We start from the raw sequence: 16,356 nt of genomic DNA, 5'->3' as shown, positions 1-16,356 counted from the left end.
TGTAAAGAGTTCACTGGTATTTGTAGAGGCACATAATTCTATATCTAGAAGTTCCTTCTATGATGGGTCTGTAAGGATAGATTCCTCATTCTAAGCATTATTTGGTTTATACTCGACATTTTTAGGGTATTTTGTTCTCAAAATGACCCTCTAAGTCCCCAAGCTTACAGGAGCTCATCCCTAAGTGCACACAGGAGCAGTGTTTGCAAATTGGGAACCTCAAGTCAGTAGGCACAAGAGCAAAAACTTACATGATGAAAACAGCCAAGGGCCAATTCACCAATAAGTGACCTCCCAAAGGTACACACCTTCAAAAGTTGTCATTCACTTATGACTTACACCATAACATAGGATAGTTTGTTGTTTGTTTGTCTGGAGTTCAGTAAACTCTAAGAAGGGACAAAAATGTTCAGGCTCCCTGAGTAAAAGCCCTCACCAAACTCAACATTACCACGTAGGAAGCCATCCAGGAGCCCAGCAGGCATTCAACAATCACAAGGTAGCAACCAGAGTGACATAAAGAAGTGGGTCCAGCAGTAGTGGGGTTACATCATGCTTTGTTTTTAGCCCAAACACACACTCCTTGCAGGCTAAAATGGAGTTTAGCCACACGTCACCAGCAAGGCTAACCGGCCCCTCTCTGAAACCCTCTCACTCTTTATGTGTAGGACCCAGCCTGCCCCGACTCCTCTTTGAGCACACAGACTGCTTACTCTCTGAATTCATTTTCAGAAATCATTTTCTTATTACAGAAGCCATGTCAGTTCATTTTCAAAAACCAGGAGGAAACCAAAAATCAGGAAGAACATAATGCTTGCCCATACCCAGAAAACATGACTGCTGACATTCCAGCTTCTACCTGTGAATATATAGTTTAGTAAGAACACGATCATAATAGTGTTGAAGCAAACTTTATTTATACTTTTGCTTTTGTTGGGCACTGGGATGGGGTTTTGTGGGGGATTAAGTCATTTCCTTTGAGGGGCTGACTCTAAGGGGCAGGCGGTGGGTGGAGTTGCTCACATCCCTCAGCCTCTTCCCTGATCTGGGCGGGCTCCTCTCTAGCTGTGTTCATTTATTCCTTTAATACCAGGATCTCCATTCTCCATTTGCATTTGCTGTGTCCCCACCCCACCCACACTCCCGCTTGGTGAGTATGAGTACACCAGCATGGAACTTAGGAGTATGACACACAGCACCTGATTTCCATCCGCATACACTTAAGTTAGCGAATGCTCTTCTGCATCTTGTCTGCTCTTACTCTTTCACCCAGCATTATGTCTTCAGACTCCATGTGATATGTCCACGTGACTCTGTGTTTGTCAAGTTCATTTCCTCTAACTGCTGCCTTGTGTTCCAAAGTAGGCATCACATGCCTATTTTACTTGTTGGCTTTCTCAGTGATAGATGGCTGGATTAGCCACAACATCCCGTCCTGCACACAGGGCTGGGGTGGACATTCCTGCGTGGGTCCCTTCACTGGGCTCTCATGACTGACTCTGGGTATGAAGGCAGGGACAGCAGAACTGAGTCAAGGGAGTATGCCTGCTCAGTGCAACTAAGTTCCACCAACTAAGACGCCTCCAGAAAGCTGGCATCAGGCCATCTCCCACACAGCATCTGAAGGCTCCTCAGTGACCTCATTACCACCCTGCTTGGCATCACCCAGCTTTCCAGTGTTTGCAATCTGATCGAAGGAAAGAGCTCTCACATTGTCATTTTAATTTCCATTTCTCTAAGTTACTAATGAGTATGAGCACTCCTTAACATGCCTGATAGCCTTTTGGCATTTCTCCTCTGTGAATTAACTACTCATAACCTTTGCTTATTTTTTCCTTGCTTGTCTTTCTCTTGCTGCTTTGTGAGACTATATCTAGAAGCCGGTCCTTTGTTAGTTTTAAAAATTGCAGACATTTTCTCTCAATCCATTTTTTTAATAAATTAGTCCACAACTTTCTTTGTAGTCGAAACAGCACATCATGAATATTTTCCACATTATTTAAGATCCTCAACACCTTCATTCTTAATGGCTACATGGTGGCCATAGAGTAATGTTGCTTGTTTATTGAATAAGCCCTTACACTTAGGCACTTAAATGATAACAAATTATTCAATACTATTAAAAAATACTGTAATGACAATTCTCATGTCTCAGTCTTTTATATATATTCATGATAAAATAACAAATCCTAATCCATTCCTGAATTTCTAAAAGGAAATAGTTGGATCTAAAGGTAGATAAACTTTCCAGCCTCTTGATCCATATTTCCAAACAGCTGCTCCTAAAACACCGATCCTATCAAGGGACAGAGAGTCCTTCTACATAAGCTTACAAGAGCTCAAGCTTCCCTATGTGTAATCTTTTTTATTACCATTTTTTTTAACCCTGATGATTTGACAGGTAAAATAAAATCAAAAGAAAATGCATCTCTATTGTTTCTCACTGCTCACTTGCTGCAGAGTGAGGAGCTGAGCATGTTTCCATCTGAGGTTCGGTTTCCTTCAGAGCTCCCTGCAGCTGGTGTTCTGGAGGCAGATTCCAGTGAGTTCTCATTTCATGGGTTCCTTGTAAGAAGGTCTCAGCTATTCCCATGGCTCTAATTACCCCTGAGAGCCACATATCCACTAAACATTAGATCTGTGAAGGCAAGGATATTGTGTCCATAGCAGGGGCTGGCACAGAGTAGATTCTTAATAAAATGTTATTGAATAAATGAATGAAAGTACAAATGAATTCGTGAATGAATTAACTTATGCGCTGATGGCACCCAAATCTCAATATTTCTCTCTCTAGCCTAGACTCCTCTTTGGAATAAGTTCATTTTTCCCACTCCAAGATTTCTACTAGGATTTCCCCAGGACTCTGAAAGCCACTATGTCCAACCAAACTGCCATTCTTAGCACCAATAGAGTCAGCCCCAAGTCACGGTAACAGCAAGCTTAATGTTGTCTCTACCATATAAAGTTCATTTTGTGGCCACATCTGCAGGTTCTACTAACTAACTCCATCAGTAAACCGTATCTGAGGACCTGCTAACATGCCCCATCTTTAGGACCAGCAAGTGGCAAGTCAAGTGAGTATCAGGTCAGAATATGAAACTGCGATGGGTCGGGACTTAGCTGGAGATCCAGAGGAAGGATCAGAAACCTCCCAGCTCTCCTCTGAAGTGTGCAGAATCCACGTTTACTGAAGTGAAACACTTGACTCACCTTCACTTGAATCGACAGAGATTTTTGATAAACAAGAATTTCTAACAAATGCGGACCTGTGAAATTGCGTGGCAGCAGTATCTGACTCAAATGCTAAGTTGCAGCTGCCCCATCTCCTGCTCATCTGCTGATCATGCCACACCTGCTCCAGTTTTATTTGAAAAGAGAAGGAAACAGGGAGTAGCCTTGCAGGCCATGTGAAGAACAGCAAGAAGAAACCACTCTAATCCGTCTCATTCTCAAGAAGTGCCCCACCTACAAGCCAGCAGCCTCTTCTTTCTTTTTTTTCTTTTTTTTATGTGGTCACTGGAACTTTTATTTTGTTTATTATGCTTTAAGTTCTAGGGTACATGTACACAACTACAGGTTTGTTACATATTTCTACCAGGATTTCCCCAGGACTGCTGCACCCATTAACTCGTCATTTACATTAGGTATATCTCCTAATGCTATCCCTTTCCCCTCCCCGCTTCCCCCTCCCCATGATAGGCCCCGGTGTGTGATGTTCCCCTTCCCGAGTCCAAGTGTTATCATTGTTCAGTTCCCACCTATGAGTGAGAACATGCGGTGTTTGGTTTTCTGTCCTTGCGATAGTTTGCTCAGAATGATGGTTTCCAGCTTCATCCATGTCCCTACAAAGGACATGAACTCATCCTTTTTTATGGCGCCAGCAGCCTCTTCTTATCCAGAGTGAAAAGGGACCCACTGGGGCTTACGGTCACTGTGGGAGTCCCAGGCAAGGCCAGGGTGAGGGTAGGGCAGTGAAGGAGGCACTCACCTCTGCACAAGATTTAAGGAGGTGACAAAAATGATAATTTAATGCAACAGTTATAGAGATCAGTTAATGCCAAGAAATCCATGATGAACAAAATATCAAAATTTTAAATAAAAACAGGATCCAAACCTGTGCTTCCCAACCATCCCCCAACTTCACTCACCACTGTGGGAACTTGAGCTCAGGGCACTTTTCACAAAAATCAACCTGCTAAACCGACACCATGTCTGGGCCTTGGCTCCTGGGGATTCTACTCTCAACCGTGTATGGCTCCCAGCACAGACTCTGGGACCAGACTGCTGGGGTTTCAACACAGTGGGCTTAGACCAAGTGACAAGACTCATCCCTGCCTCAGTGTCCTCATTTGTAAAGTGGGGATGACAACAGGTCCTCTCACAGGGCCCCTCTAGCATGAGTCAGCTCAGCACAGGTTACTGTTAGGACTGGGGAAATACGTATTTACTGGCACCTACTTAGTGCAGGCATTTACATGCATCTCTTCATGTAATCCTCCTAATATCCAGTGACAGCAAAGCTAGCAACCTTCATCCACAGTTGGTACTGAGGTGGGAGCAGAGAGGTGACTTGGTCAGGATCCCTTTGCCAGTCGGTGGCCGGAGCAGAAGCCCCCAGGTCTGTGGATAGCCCAGGCTTTGCTGCCCAGCACACCCCCAGCAGTGCACACAGGCAGATGGGCTCACGCTGTGGTTGCTTGGGGCCGAGGATGGGGAGAGGGGCTTGGCAAACTACTACACACGGTCACACAGGCTTGGGGAAGACTTGCTACCCTGGAAAGGTTCTTGGACAGGTGGGCTTTTAGGGGAAAGGTTCAGGAAAATGTGACCTTGGCAGGGCAAGAGACCAGGAGGCTGCAAGGGAGTCCCAGAGCCTCCAGGAAAAGACAAGACCACTGCTCCCTGCCGACTGTGCTGTGTCCTAGCTTGGATGGGGTCGGGGCACACAGCGTTCCAGTCAGTGACCAGCCAGGTTGGAAGCTCTGCTCTCCTGGGGCAGAAACTTGCCTTCTCACATAGCCACGAGGCAGAGCGGGCAGTGGGGCCAGGATGGGAGTGATAGGCAGGGGTCCAGGTCTAACTTGGCCCCTGTGGTGTCTTAACCGAGTCACTTCCCCTCTCTGGGACTCGGCTTCTCCTCATCCACATGGTCCTGGTGATTCCAGTCCCTCTCTGCCCTTCATGCATGACCAATGGAAAGAGGTCCAGCATAGTGAGGCACTGAAGGGCTGCAAGGGCCCCCACAGGGGCTCAGAGTCTATGGGTTATGTGTATGTAATGGTGTCTCCCCTTCCTCTGTGTCATGTTCAGGGAAGCAGATGGTGAGCTGCAGGCACCGGAGAGGAAGGGATTCTCTATGGCCTCAGCAGCACCAGTGCTGGGATTGGCCATGCATGCCCCCAGGTCTCTGGGTGTCACTGTCCACCCTCACCCTGCACCCCACCCACCCTCAGGCATACATAGCATCATCAGAGCTTGCTCTGCATTGTAACAACCCACACCAGGCATTCTGCGCATAGCTGCCCCAGTGAAGGGTAACATCTGGAGCATGAAGCAACTGCTGGATTGCTGATATTTGGGCTGCTAAGTAAACATTTTGATGACTGTTTTCATCCCTGACATTCTACTGAGTGATTTGCAGAGTTGGGAGTCTCAGAATGTGAGATGTGATCTAGCAGCCCTTGGAGCTAAGATGCCAAGAAGCTGTTCCCAGGAAAAGCTGCCCCGGAGCAAGAAGACATGTGGAATGACCCAAAGGGGTAGCTTGGGACTCAGTGCCTTCTGCAGAAAAGCTGGGTCCTGCAGACAAAGAGTTGCTTTGAAAAATTAAAGATTAAAATTCTTTCCCCATTTCTTGTCAGCCTCTGCAACTATTCTCATTTCCAGATTATAAACTCCAGGTGCAGAAACTGCCTGTTTGCCATTTCCGTAATGGGCCATGGCCCTCAGGCCTTGGAGCTGGGGAAGCCTCTAAACCAGATGATACAGAATAGAGTAGCGGCTTAGCATGCATGGCCGTAAATGATCTGTTTTCCTCTCCATGCAAAAGCCAGTGCCTCACTGCATGTCAGCAGATCCAAACACTCTTGCCCCTGTTTTCAGCAGAGTCTTGGCCTCAATCTGGAGCACTCCAAAATAAATAAATAAATAGATAGATAGATAAATAAATAAATAAATAAATAAATAAATAACAAAGCCATTCTTGTTCCTAAAACACGTTCAGGGTGGGGCTAGTCCTTGCTTCCCTCTTCCCTGTGGTTTCATGTCAACAAGGAGACCTTACAATCTAAAACCAAATTAAAAGGGGTAGGGAGACAGAGGTGATGTACTGTGAACAGTGTTCACATCTACCTGCACAGCTGACACTGTCAGAAATACTGAGGATGGACAACAGCATCATCATTAGGAAAATGATGATTAAAACAAGATGCCAGGACACACCAATTAGTATGTCTTCAACGAGCAAACAAAACTTGACGATGGCAAGGGTACAGAGCAACCACCACTCTCACCCTTGCTGATGGGAATGCAAACATGGCACTGCCACTTTGGAAGGAAGTTTGGCAGTTTCTGGGAAAGTTAAACATACCCCCAGGAGTTCCACCCCTAGCTATTCACCCTAGAGAAATGAAAATTTATGCTCCTACAAAAACCTGTACATGAATGTTTCTAGAAGCTCCATTCATTGCTGCCAAAATCTGGAAAAAACATAAATGCCCCTCACAGAACGAATGAATATACAAACTCAGGTCCATCCATACAGCAGAATCCCTCTCCACAGCACAAAGGAACACACAGCTGACATCCACAGCACCCCGGATGCATCTCAAAGGCCTTCTGTCGGCTGATAGGAACCAACCCCAAAAGGCTACCTACTGTCATATTCAACTTAGACGACATTTTGGAAAAAGCAAAATTGTTAAGGACAGAAAATAAGATCAGTGGTTGCCAGGGATGGGGGATAAGGGGATGACTACAAAGGCAGGATGGAATTTTGCGGGGGACAGAAATGTTCTGTGTCTTGAAAGCGGTCAAGGAGGAGTGTGTGGCTTTGGAGTCAGCTGCACAGAACTTGCTATTTAGTAGCAGTTCTGAGCTATGGAGCTGCTCTGAGGCTCTTTTCAGCAGCCATCAAATACTGCTAGTATTTGCTGCCTCATGCGGTGTTGCTGTGAAGATAAAGAGAGATGATACAGAGATGAAAACGCAGAGCCACAATGAAGTACACTCTCAGGAGGAGGAGTTACTTGGTGGTAGTCACGTGACTGTCTACATTTGTCCAAAGTGTGCACCAAAAAAAGTAAATTATTTTTATGTAAATTATATTTCAGTAAACCTGACTTTAAGAAAACATGTACCGAGGTTGAAAGAGAACTAATGGAAAAGCGAGAGGTGGGGATTTTAGTCCCTTGGCTTCAGCTTTTATCATGTACAGTGGGGATAGAAATCTCTATTTAATCAAAGTAGTGACTTCCCTCCCTGAGAGCTCACTTTATAGTGGCTCTGCATTTTCATCTCTGTATCATCTCTATCTCCACAGCAACATCCTACAAGGTGGTAAATAGTACTACTTCACAGGTGCTGGAAAGAGCCTCAGAGTGGTTCCATAGGTTCCCACGGGGCTGCCAGCCAAGTTCTGTGCATCTGACTCCAAAGCCCACACGCTCCACCTTAACCATGCTTCCTCTTTCTTCAGGATGCCACCGGCTGGGGACAGGTTGAGGCTCCTGTCCACAGAAGCCACCCACAGATAAGAACTCACTCAGGGCCCTTCCCTGGCCTCTGCCTCCACGTTGGTCAAGTGGGGAGACTGCCCTCTAAGTTCTCATCCACTTTTGCATCCAATTAAAAAGACTATGTTTATAATTGATTGTTACATCAAATTAGTTGAACTAATAGACAAGGTGGGTCAATTATAAAAAGTAAAATCATACCCCAAAGAATTGAAAGCGGGGACACAAGCAGACACGTGTACACCCGTGTTCCTAGTAGCATTATTCCCAATGGCCAGAGGGTGGAGACAAGCCAGTGTCCAATGATAGATGAATGTGTAATCAATGAAATGGAATATTATTCAACCTTTAAAAGGAAGACAATTCTGGCACATGCTACAAAATGGATGAACCCTGAGAGAATTATACGAAGTTAACTAACCAGTCACGAAAGGACAAATGCTGTATGATCCATTGATATGAGGTCCCTAGAGCAGACAAATTCATAGCCAGAAAGGAGAATGGTGGTTCCCAGGGACTGGGGAGAGGGGTGCATGGGGAGGTAGTGTTTAATGGGCACAGAGTTTCAGTTTTGCAAGATGAAAAGGTAATGGAGCTGGATAGTGCTGATGATTATACAACATCATGAATGTATTCAGTGCCACTGAACTATACATTTTAAAATGGTTATGATGGTGAATTTTATGTTATGTTATTTATAGATTGTGGTATGTACTACAATTGTAAATTTATAAATAAAATTGATAGATAAATAGATAAAAGATAAAGGAAGAGGAAATAACTCATCCTGTTTAATGACCACGGTAAAATCAACAATAGTAGCATCTACTGAGTGCTAGCTCCACACTGGGTCCCCTGCCGAGGGCTTTGCCTGCCTAACCTGATTTAATTCTCCCAAAAGCCCATGGCCCAGGAACTGTCATGAGCCCACACACTCCCAGCCCCAGGTGGAGATGAGATGGAGGCACGGTGCGTTTACGCAGCATCCCTGGGCACGCTCACGCAGCTGGTGTTCTCAGGAGTGAGAATTCCCTTCTGGGCCAAGGCTTCAGTAAACATTTGCCACACAATGGCATTGTGTTGGAGGGATTATGAAAAGCCAATTACAGAAGCTCTGTGTTCCACACCTGGGTTAGTTCCAGGCAGGGAGGAACACCATTGTAAACAAAGGGGACACAGATGAGACCCAGCGACAAGATCAGAGAAATTAAGAGATAGAAGTAGCTTGGAGGACACAAGGCCCTGAGAATTTGCAGAAACTGGACAAGAGCATTGGAGCTGCTGCAGGATGTGGTAAAGGGCCCCCAAAGCACAGTGTATTTAACGTACAAAGCAAAGGAGGGACGTGTAGGTGAGGTGACTCGTGTCAATGGAATGACAGCCTCCAGGTTTTCCTGTGGGCCCCTGGGGAAAGAGCTGATCTAAGACCCAGTGCTCTGAGGCTCCCTTTGGGATGCTTCACCTGCTGATGGCCAGCCTTGGGGTGGTGCTTGGAGGTGAACCTTCAGCCTAAAACCTGCCCTCCTGGAGAAACTGTTCTGAAAGCAGTGGTTCTAAAACTTCAGCATGCATCAGCATCACCTGAAGAGATTGTTAAAACCAAATTTCTGGACCCCAGCCCCAGAGTTTACAATTCAGTAAGTCTGGGGTGGGTCCCAGAAATTTGTATCTCTAAAGAGTTCCCAGGAGGTGCAGAGGCAGCTGGTTCAGGGAGCACACCTAGAGGACCACCACCTGAGGAGTAGCCTTGGAGAGGGACTTTGGAAGCAGAAGAATCCTATCATCTAGATTTTACCTAGCATTACTGCAAGCCCTGATCACCCCTCACCCTCAGCCCAGACAGTGGACCAAGAGGGTGAAAACTAAAAGCGCAATGTGAGAGGCTAAAGTGTCTCATGCGAAGCTGGAGTTTAGCCTTGCTGGGGGTTTAGTGTGTGGCAGGCCAGCTGCACACTTGCACTGTTCAGCCTGCATGATGACTCCATGACGTGGATATTAGGGATACCATTTTCAGATGAGGAAACTGAGGCTGGGAGCAGGAGCCTGCAGCTCACTGAGGTCCAGATCTGTCTGCCTCCAAAACCTCTCCACCACTCTCCCTCTGAGGTTGTCTAGCTCCTCCAAAACAGGAGGCCCTCCTCTCCCAACTCTCCACTGTGGGGAAAGTCCTTGCCCACGTCAGTGATGTATTAACTGACAGCAGGAGCCCTGGTGTGTACGCGTGTGGGGTGTGAAGGGGATAGGAGGGACACTGGATGTTACAATAGGTCCCTGTGCCTCTGCCCCTGCTAGCTCCAAAGTCCCCATGCTTCAAGCCCCAACACTGAAAGCTCTGAACACTGAGTGTGTGATCTCCTTCTCTGCCTGCTGTCTCAGAGTAGCTATGACCAGGCCCCACCCTCTTCCCCATGGTCACCCTGAGAGCCCTGTCTACAGACATTCTGCTCCCTCCACCTCCCACTTCCCTCTCCTCACCTCCCAGACCTCACCTGCCCCTGGGGCAAAAACCAGGTGAGCGTGGCTGTCTGTGGAGGAGGAAATGGAGACGTGGCAGGGGCTGTGAGCCCGGCAGCATGTGCTCTCTGGGGCCGCACGGGCCTGCTGGGTCTATAGCACATTTCATGAGAGACCTCTGATCTCCCTTCAGAGTTGCCATGGACTGACTTCCAACTCACAGCAACCCTTCCCTGAGTCTGCAGTCGGCTCTGAATATTTCAAACTTGCCAGCCGCCACAATTGTGTGAACCAGTACCTTAAAATAAATCTCTCTCTGCCTACACACATGCACACATCCTATTGTTCTGTTTCTCTGGAGAGCCTCGGCGGATACAGCATGGCTGTCCCGGATAAAGCCTCCCCCACCAGACCTATCCACATTTCCCATCAGCATTTATGGAACCAGTACCACTTGGCATGCAGTGTTAAATTTTGCCTTCTTAGAAGCATGAGGCAAAGCAGGAGCCATATCTGGGGTTGTGGATAAACCCCACACCTTCAACTCATTTCCCCCACTGAGAACAGATTGAGCAAAGACCGAGCATGATAGAGTTGACAGACAGCCCCCGAGAGAAAGAGGTCTTCAGTGTCTCGCCAGAAGTGGGGTGAAGGCCTCTTGCCCCTCGCTGCTCCCCTGAGAGTCCACTGCTGCTCAGAAAGAGCGTTTCATGGAAATCTTGATCTGATCTGCACAGGCGAGGCCCACCTGCTAGAAAGCTGGGACAGGACTGTCACAGGGGCCTTGTCACTGCCACAGCCACAAGCCTCCAGCCCTGGCACCCTTGGGGGCAGGAGAGTGACACCAGAGTGCTTCAAATGTGCAGGAGATTGGTGTGATGTCCCAGGCTAGAAGACAGACATCGTGGGCAGGCAAAATTGGAATCCAGCGTCAAGTCCTGTGTTCCGGCTCCTGCTCCTCATGCCGTGAGCTGTGGAATCTCAGAAGTGACTCTCCACAGTGCCAATCCTCCTCTGAAAAATGTGCTGAGGGAGACACCACGAGATGGCCTGTCGAGAAGCAGGTCACAGGAGGGGCTCTGTAATGGACAGCACATCCCCTCCTCGGAGGCCGTCTCAGAGCCGGGGCACAGGACTATAGCAGAACAAATGTGCGTGGGGCCATGAAGGACAGGAGCACCCGTGGGGATGGAAGGGTTGCTCAAAGAAGGCCAGGCAGGAAGCAAGTTGGAGGCAGGCATGCAGCAAACAGGCCAAGGTGACCTGGGGACCATGGGACATGATGCCACCAGGAGTCATGAGGGACCAGGAAAGGGAGGTCAGCACGGTTAGACCTGGCGTTCTGGGTAATGGGGAGACCCTGGAAGTACCAAGCAGGAAAATGGCCTGGGAAACACTATTCTAGAAAGGTTGTCCTGGCTGGCAGTAAATCAAGCCTGGAACAGGAAAGAGAAGAAGAAAGAACAGCCAGGAGGTACAGGGCCGTGATCACTCTGATTAGAGCGATTGCCTTGGAAACGGAAGTAAGGCGGGACCTTATTGGAGATAACTCACCAAGATGTGCCTCTGACTCCAAAGAGTCACACGTGCATCTTTGCCAGATGCACACCTGCACATCAGATGCCCGGTGAGCTTGAAAACAGAGCAGCCATCGCCCACTCAAGCCACTCACCAGGCCACCTGGGAGGCCGTGTTCCCCAACATTGTGACTTACTTCTGGGTGGGCGCCACGTGTAAGTGTTGGCTACAAGGTCTAAGGTGATTACAACATGTCCCCAGGTGAGGCCAGGGGCCAGGAAGACATGGGAGGCTGAGACCGCCAGAGCTCTGTGATGCCCAGAGATGTGGGTGGCTCATAGAATATCACAAAGCAGGTCAGGAAGGGAGCTGGGAGCCCCTGCTAGGTCTCTACTGCTTCATGGCAGGGCCTGCTGTCCAGAGCCCTGACACTAGCTCCTAGGTTACCTGTGAACTGGGTGAGACCCGGCCCACCCTCAAGTAGCTCCATGCATCTAGGAGCGGGCCTGTTAGCCTGGGCAGTGTGACAGCCTCTGGCCTTCACTTATTGGTAAGCACCACCACCTCCCTGAACCTAGTCCCTCTGACCAGGCTGGCCCCTCCTGAGTTCCAAGGCCAGGCCAACCCAGAGCAGCATCACACAGATCAGATTCAAATCCCAGCTCCACCTCTTTCTAACCTGTAACCTTAGCAACTTAGGCTCCCTCAACCTCAATGTCTCCAGCTGTAAAATGGGAACAATATCGTCCTTGCAACACTGCAGAAAGAATTAAGCAAGCCAACATATGTGAGAGGGTGTCCAGTACACATTAGATGCCCACAGAGTGCCCACTGCAAGGCCTTTCTGTGTTCTGCACCTTGCTGCCTCGAAATCCTTAAAATCTGCACTTCCCCAGAGAGCCTGAGCCCCACATGGCCTTTGTAAGTGTGCTCTGGGGCCTCCATTCATCTTTGGGGTTCAGCCCCGAGGTCTGAGTCAGCTGCCCCAGTCTCAGCCTAGACACTTCTTTTTGCCTTCATCACCTCCCCCTGGGCCAGCCGCTGAGTGTGTCCAATATTGGGTCTCCTCACAAGGAGCTGGTTTGTTAGACGTCAGGACAGGGCCTTAGAGACATGGGCCTGAGCATGGCCAGACAGGGCTGCATATGAGGATTTGGCCACAGTGAGGACGCAATGTGGAGACACAAGCAGGAGGGCTGCCTCCAAGACCAAGCCTGTGTTGGGGGATGCCACATCAGGGCCAGGTGGAGTCAGGGGCAGCCATGTAGACAGCAGGTGGGAGAGCAAGGAGTGGGCCACTCAGGAGGTTCCTTGTGGGCCCTGTGTGGCCAGCTCCTCCTCAAGGGAGTGCCAGGAGCAGGCACAACTGCTGGACTCATGGATAACTCCAGCAATCACCTCAGTGCTGCCCTAGGCATCACCAGTTAATGAGTGTCCCCACTTCTTACCTGGGCCAAGGGCTGAGTGTGCCTGCAGGCAGAGAATGGTAAGGCCCAGAGAATGGTAAGACCCTACACCTGCTTCAAAGGACTCATGAGGAGATGGAGGCAATGCAGGTGTTTTCCAGAAGTTCAGGGGATCCCCTGAAGACTAAAATGGAGACTCCCATTGGAAGGAACTAGGTAGGTCAGCAAAGCTTCCATGGCTCTCAAAACTTCCTTTTTTCTGATTCCAGTCCACACTGGGCTCCTGGCCAGCACACACCTCTATGGTTTTTGCAACAACAGAATACAGGAACTCACAGTATCCTGCGGAAGGGGCTGGTTCTGTATCTCGGTATGTGTACCTACTTCCACATTGCCAAAAATGGCCAGGGAGCAGTTCCCCTGGCTGACCCCTACCATTTGGCTATGGTTGAGCTATCATGATGGGGACAAAGACCTGAGCTGGAGACAGCACAGGTTACAAGAAGCCCCAGCCCCTGTGGAAAGGTGGTGAACCTCTCTATCCTGGGAGCCAATCGGGGCTTGGTCTCCACTGAAATGTAAGAAAATATTCCCTTAGGTAAGAACGGCCATGGAAGAGTGACCATCTACTAACAGAGACATCAACGTTCTCTACGCTTAGAAAACCAATAAGGTAGGCATTACTATTCCCACTGTACAGATGGGTAAAGCGAGACTCAGAAAACAAGAAATTTATCTGAAATCAAAGAGCTGACAAGCATCAGAATCAAGGTCAAACCCAGGTCCCCTCTTCCAGCACTCAAGGCTGGCTTCAGGCAGTGGTCAGTGGTGGTGGAATATGCCATGGGGGCACCTCAGGTACTAGCTGAAGCCTGCAGTGTTGCAGGAAGTCCCTGGCTGGACTTGCATAGTTGTTGCTGACCCCCAGCCATAGGAGATCCAAGCCAGACCCGCTGTCTGCCCACAGCTACACAACAAGCTGGGAGGCCCAAAACAAGACTCTGTGATTGCACTCTTGCCCCAGAGAAAAGCAGATCCCTGGGAGCCTCAAGGATAAGGGTTCATTAGCCTTGGACAACATGGACACTCCTTGGCCAGCATTCCCTTCACAGATACCAGCACTCTCAGTGTCAGTCAGTTGTCCACCAGGCAAAGCCACTGCTCTACTTGGTGTGTTCTGTGTAGTGGGTCTCTGGATTATTAAACATGCAAGGAGCAGGATCACCCTCTGTCCACACCCTGGACTTCAAAGATCAGGGAGAGCAGGGGGCCAGCAAGGAAGCAGATGCAGTGGGACAGTCATTGGGCAGGGTGGTGGTGACTGTGGGGCAAGAGGAGGCTTGTGGCCCAGCCTGGAAAGGGTGGAGAAGTCTGGGAGAGCTTCTTAGAACATATGGCACTGGTGGTGGACACTGAAGAGTAAGGACGGACCCTGGCAGTAAGTGGACAGGCACTCCGGGCAGCCTGAGTGAGTGTCTGGCAAATTGCACAGGTGTCCAAGAAAAAGCAGGGACAGGGGCTCAGGGGTTGAGTGAGTGCATGGTGAGAGGGCCCTGCAGAGAGCCCAGAACGGCAGGCCGATGGACATGGACATGGTGCTGTCTCACGGAACAGTCCTGGGAGTCACTGTGGGGCTCTCAGAAGAGAGTGACAGGAGCACCTGGCAGCTGCCTGTCACTGGTGATTCTGCCACCAGGAGCTCACAGCCTGCTAGGAGAGGAGACAGGCAAAGGGATGCTCTAATACATGGGAGTGGAGGAGGCTAGGGGGTGGTAGAAGAGGTGTCACAGAAGCAGTGGCTTTGGAGAGGGAGTCTGAGGGAGGTAGAAAGAAGCTATGAAACAGGCAGGTTAGAGAGAAGAGGAGGGAGAAGCAAAGCCACAGGACAGGCCGGGCTTAACTAGACCTAGCTTTGTTCAACTGGGAGGGATGTGAGCAGGAACAGGGCAGAAAGCTTGGGCAGGGACTCCATTAAGAATGTCTCCAGACTCTAAGCAACCCCCATCCGATTCCTCACCCTCCAAACTCCCAGAGAAGGAAAATCACAGGGGAATTTTGCAGGATCGTTTATACCTCACGTGCTAAGGTAAGAAAGATTTTGACACATTTCCAGATGGCTTGGTTTGCTCACACAATCATCCCATTTAGCTTATTAAATTTCAAGAATAATTTGGTCAGAATAAGCACACAAAAATCACAAGTGAAGCTTTGAAACATATCTGGAAGTATGCATGCCTGGCTCCTCAGGAATTAAAGATCTCTTAGTTCTCCAGAATCATCAAAGCACAAAAAAGTGAGGGCACAAACCACCTACGTCACAGATAGAGTGACTCATTTTCTTGGGTTCCCTGTCCTCTCCTGTGCCAGAACAATCTGGACCCAGAAAACTCTGCTTTTAGGTTAGAGAGAAAAAGAGACACTATCAGGTGCAGCTTGGCTCCTGATGCTTTTCACCTAAGAGAAGAGAAAGGAAATATACTGCTAGCCACTGGAAGTAGGGGCTTCAAACTCCAAGCTGAGTCTTTTTGCTTTTATGTGACTCAGTTTCCCCACCTGTAACATGAACCATTTAGAGTAGATGCTCCTTAAGGATCTGTCTGCCAGTGAAGTTCTGCTGTTCAAATTCGCCCAGGTTCACAATCTTCAGATTTCTCCTCTGAGAGCTGAATATTTGTTTAACCAGAATGAGTCTCCCACAAGCTGGCAGACCTCTTAATGTGCCAGGAATAATTTTCTTAATTATTCTATGTGCTGAGGAGGTGGGAGGATGGCATCTGAATAGAACAGAAAGGGCTCAAGGGACCTAAGAATGCCACTTGCGTGGGTGACACAGGTCCTCCGGGTCTGCCTTCTATGAGGCTGGTAGCCCAGGGTGGGCCCGGCACTAACCCCTCTGCTTGCTCATCTGTTCCCTGGCTGCACCATGATAACGCTCCGCCTCCAGGCTCCCCTCCACCTCCAACCCACTCCACACTGTCAGACTTTACAGCACAACTCCAGATGTCCCTCCCCTGAGCAAACGTCCTCCACAGCTCCCATGTTCTCTGGGAACTTTCCTAAGCTTGTGGCCCTGATGATAGGACCCAACCCCCTCCTTGCCTAATTTCTCCCTGTACCCCCAATGGGGTTAAGCTGAATCCACTGATCACTCACAACCTAACCCCTCTGGTTGGAAAGCTCCTTCTTCAGCACCACAGTCCAAATCTGCCACCTTTCAGACACAGCTCTTGGCTTCCCCACTCAAC

General features: G+C 48.8%; 1 protein-coding gene across 10 annotated transcripts in view; it reads right to left on the bottom strand.

The window, feature by feature from the left end:
* The window catches only part of WDFY4 (WDFY family member 4), a 295,895-nt gene that overhangs the window by 271,437 nt on the left and 8,102 nt on the right, over nt 1-16,356 (bottom strand). The window lies entirely within an intron of this gene.

The sequence above is a fragment of the Macaca fascicularis genome, chromosome 9, assembly GCF_037993035.2.
Source record: "Macaca fascicularis isolate 582-1 chromosome 9, T2T-MFA8v1.1".
Lineage (NCBI taxonomy): Eukaryota > Metazoa > Chordata > Mammalia > Primates > Cercopithecidae > Macaca > Macaca fascicularis.
Note: the sequence above shows the minus strand (reverse complement) of the source record. Positions and strands in the feature narration are given on the sequence as shown.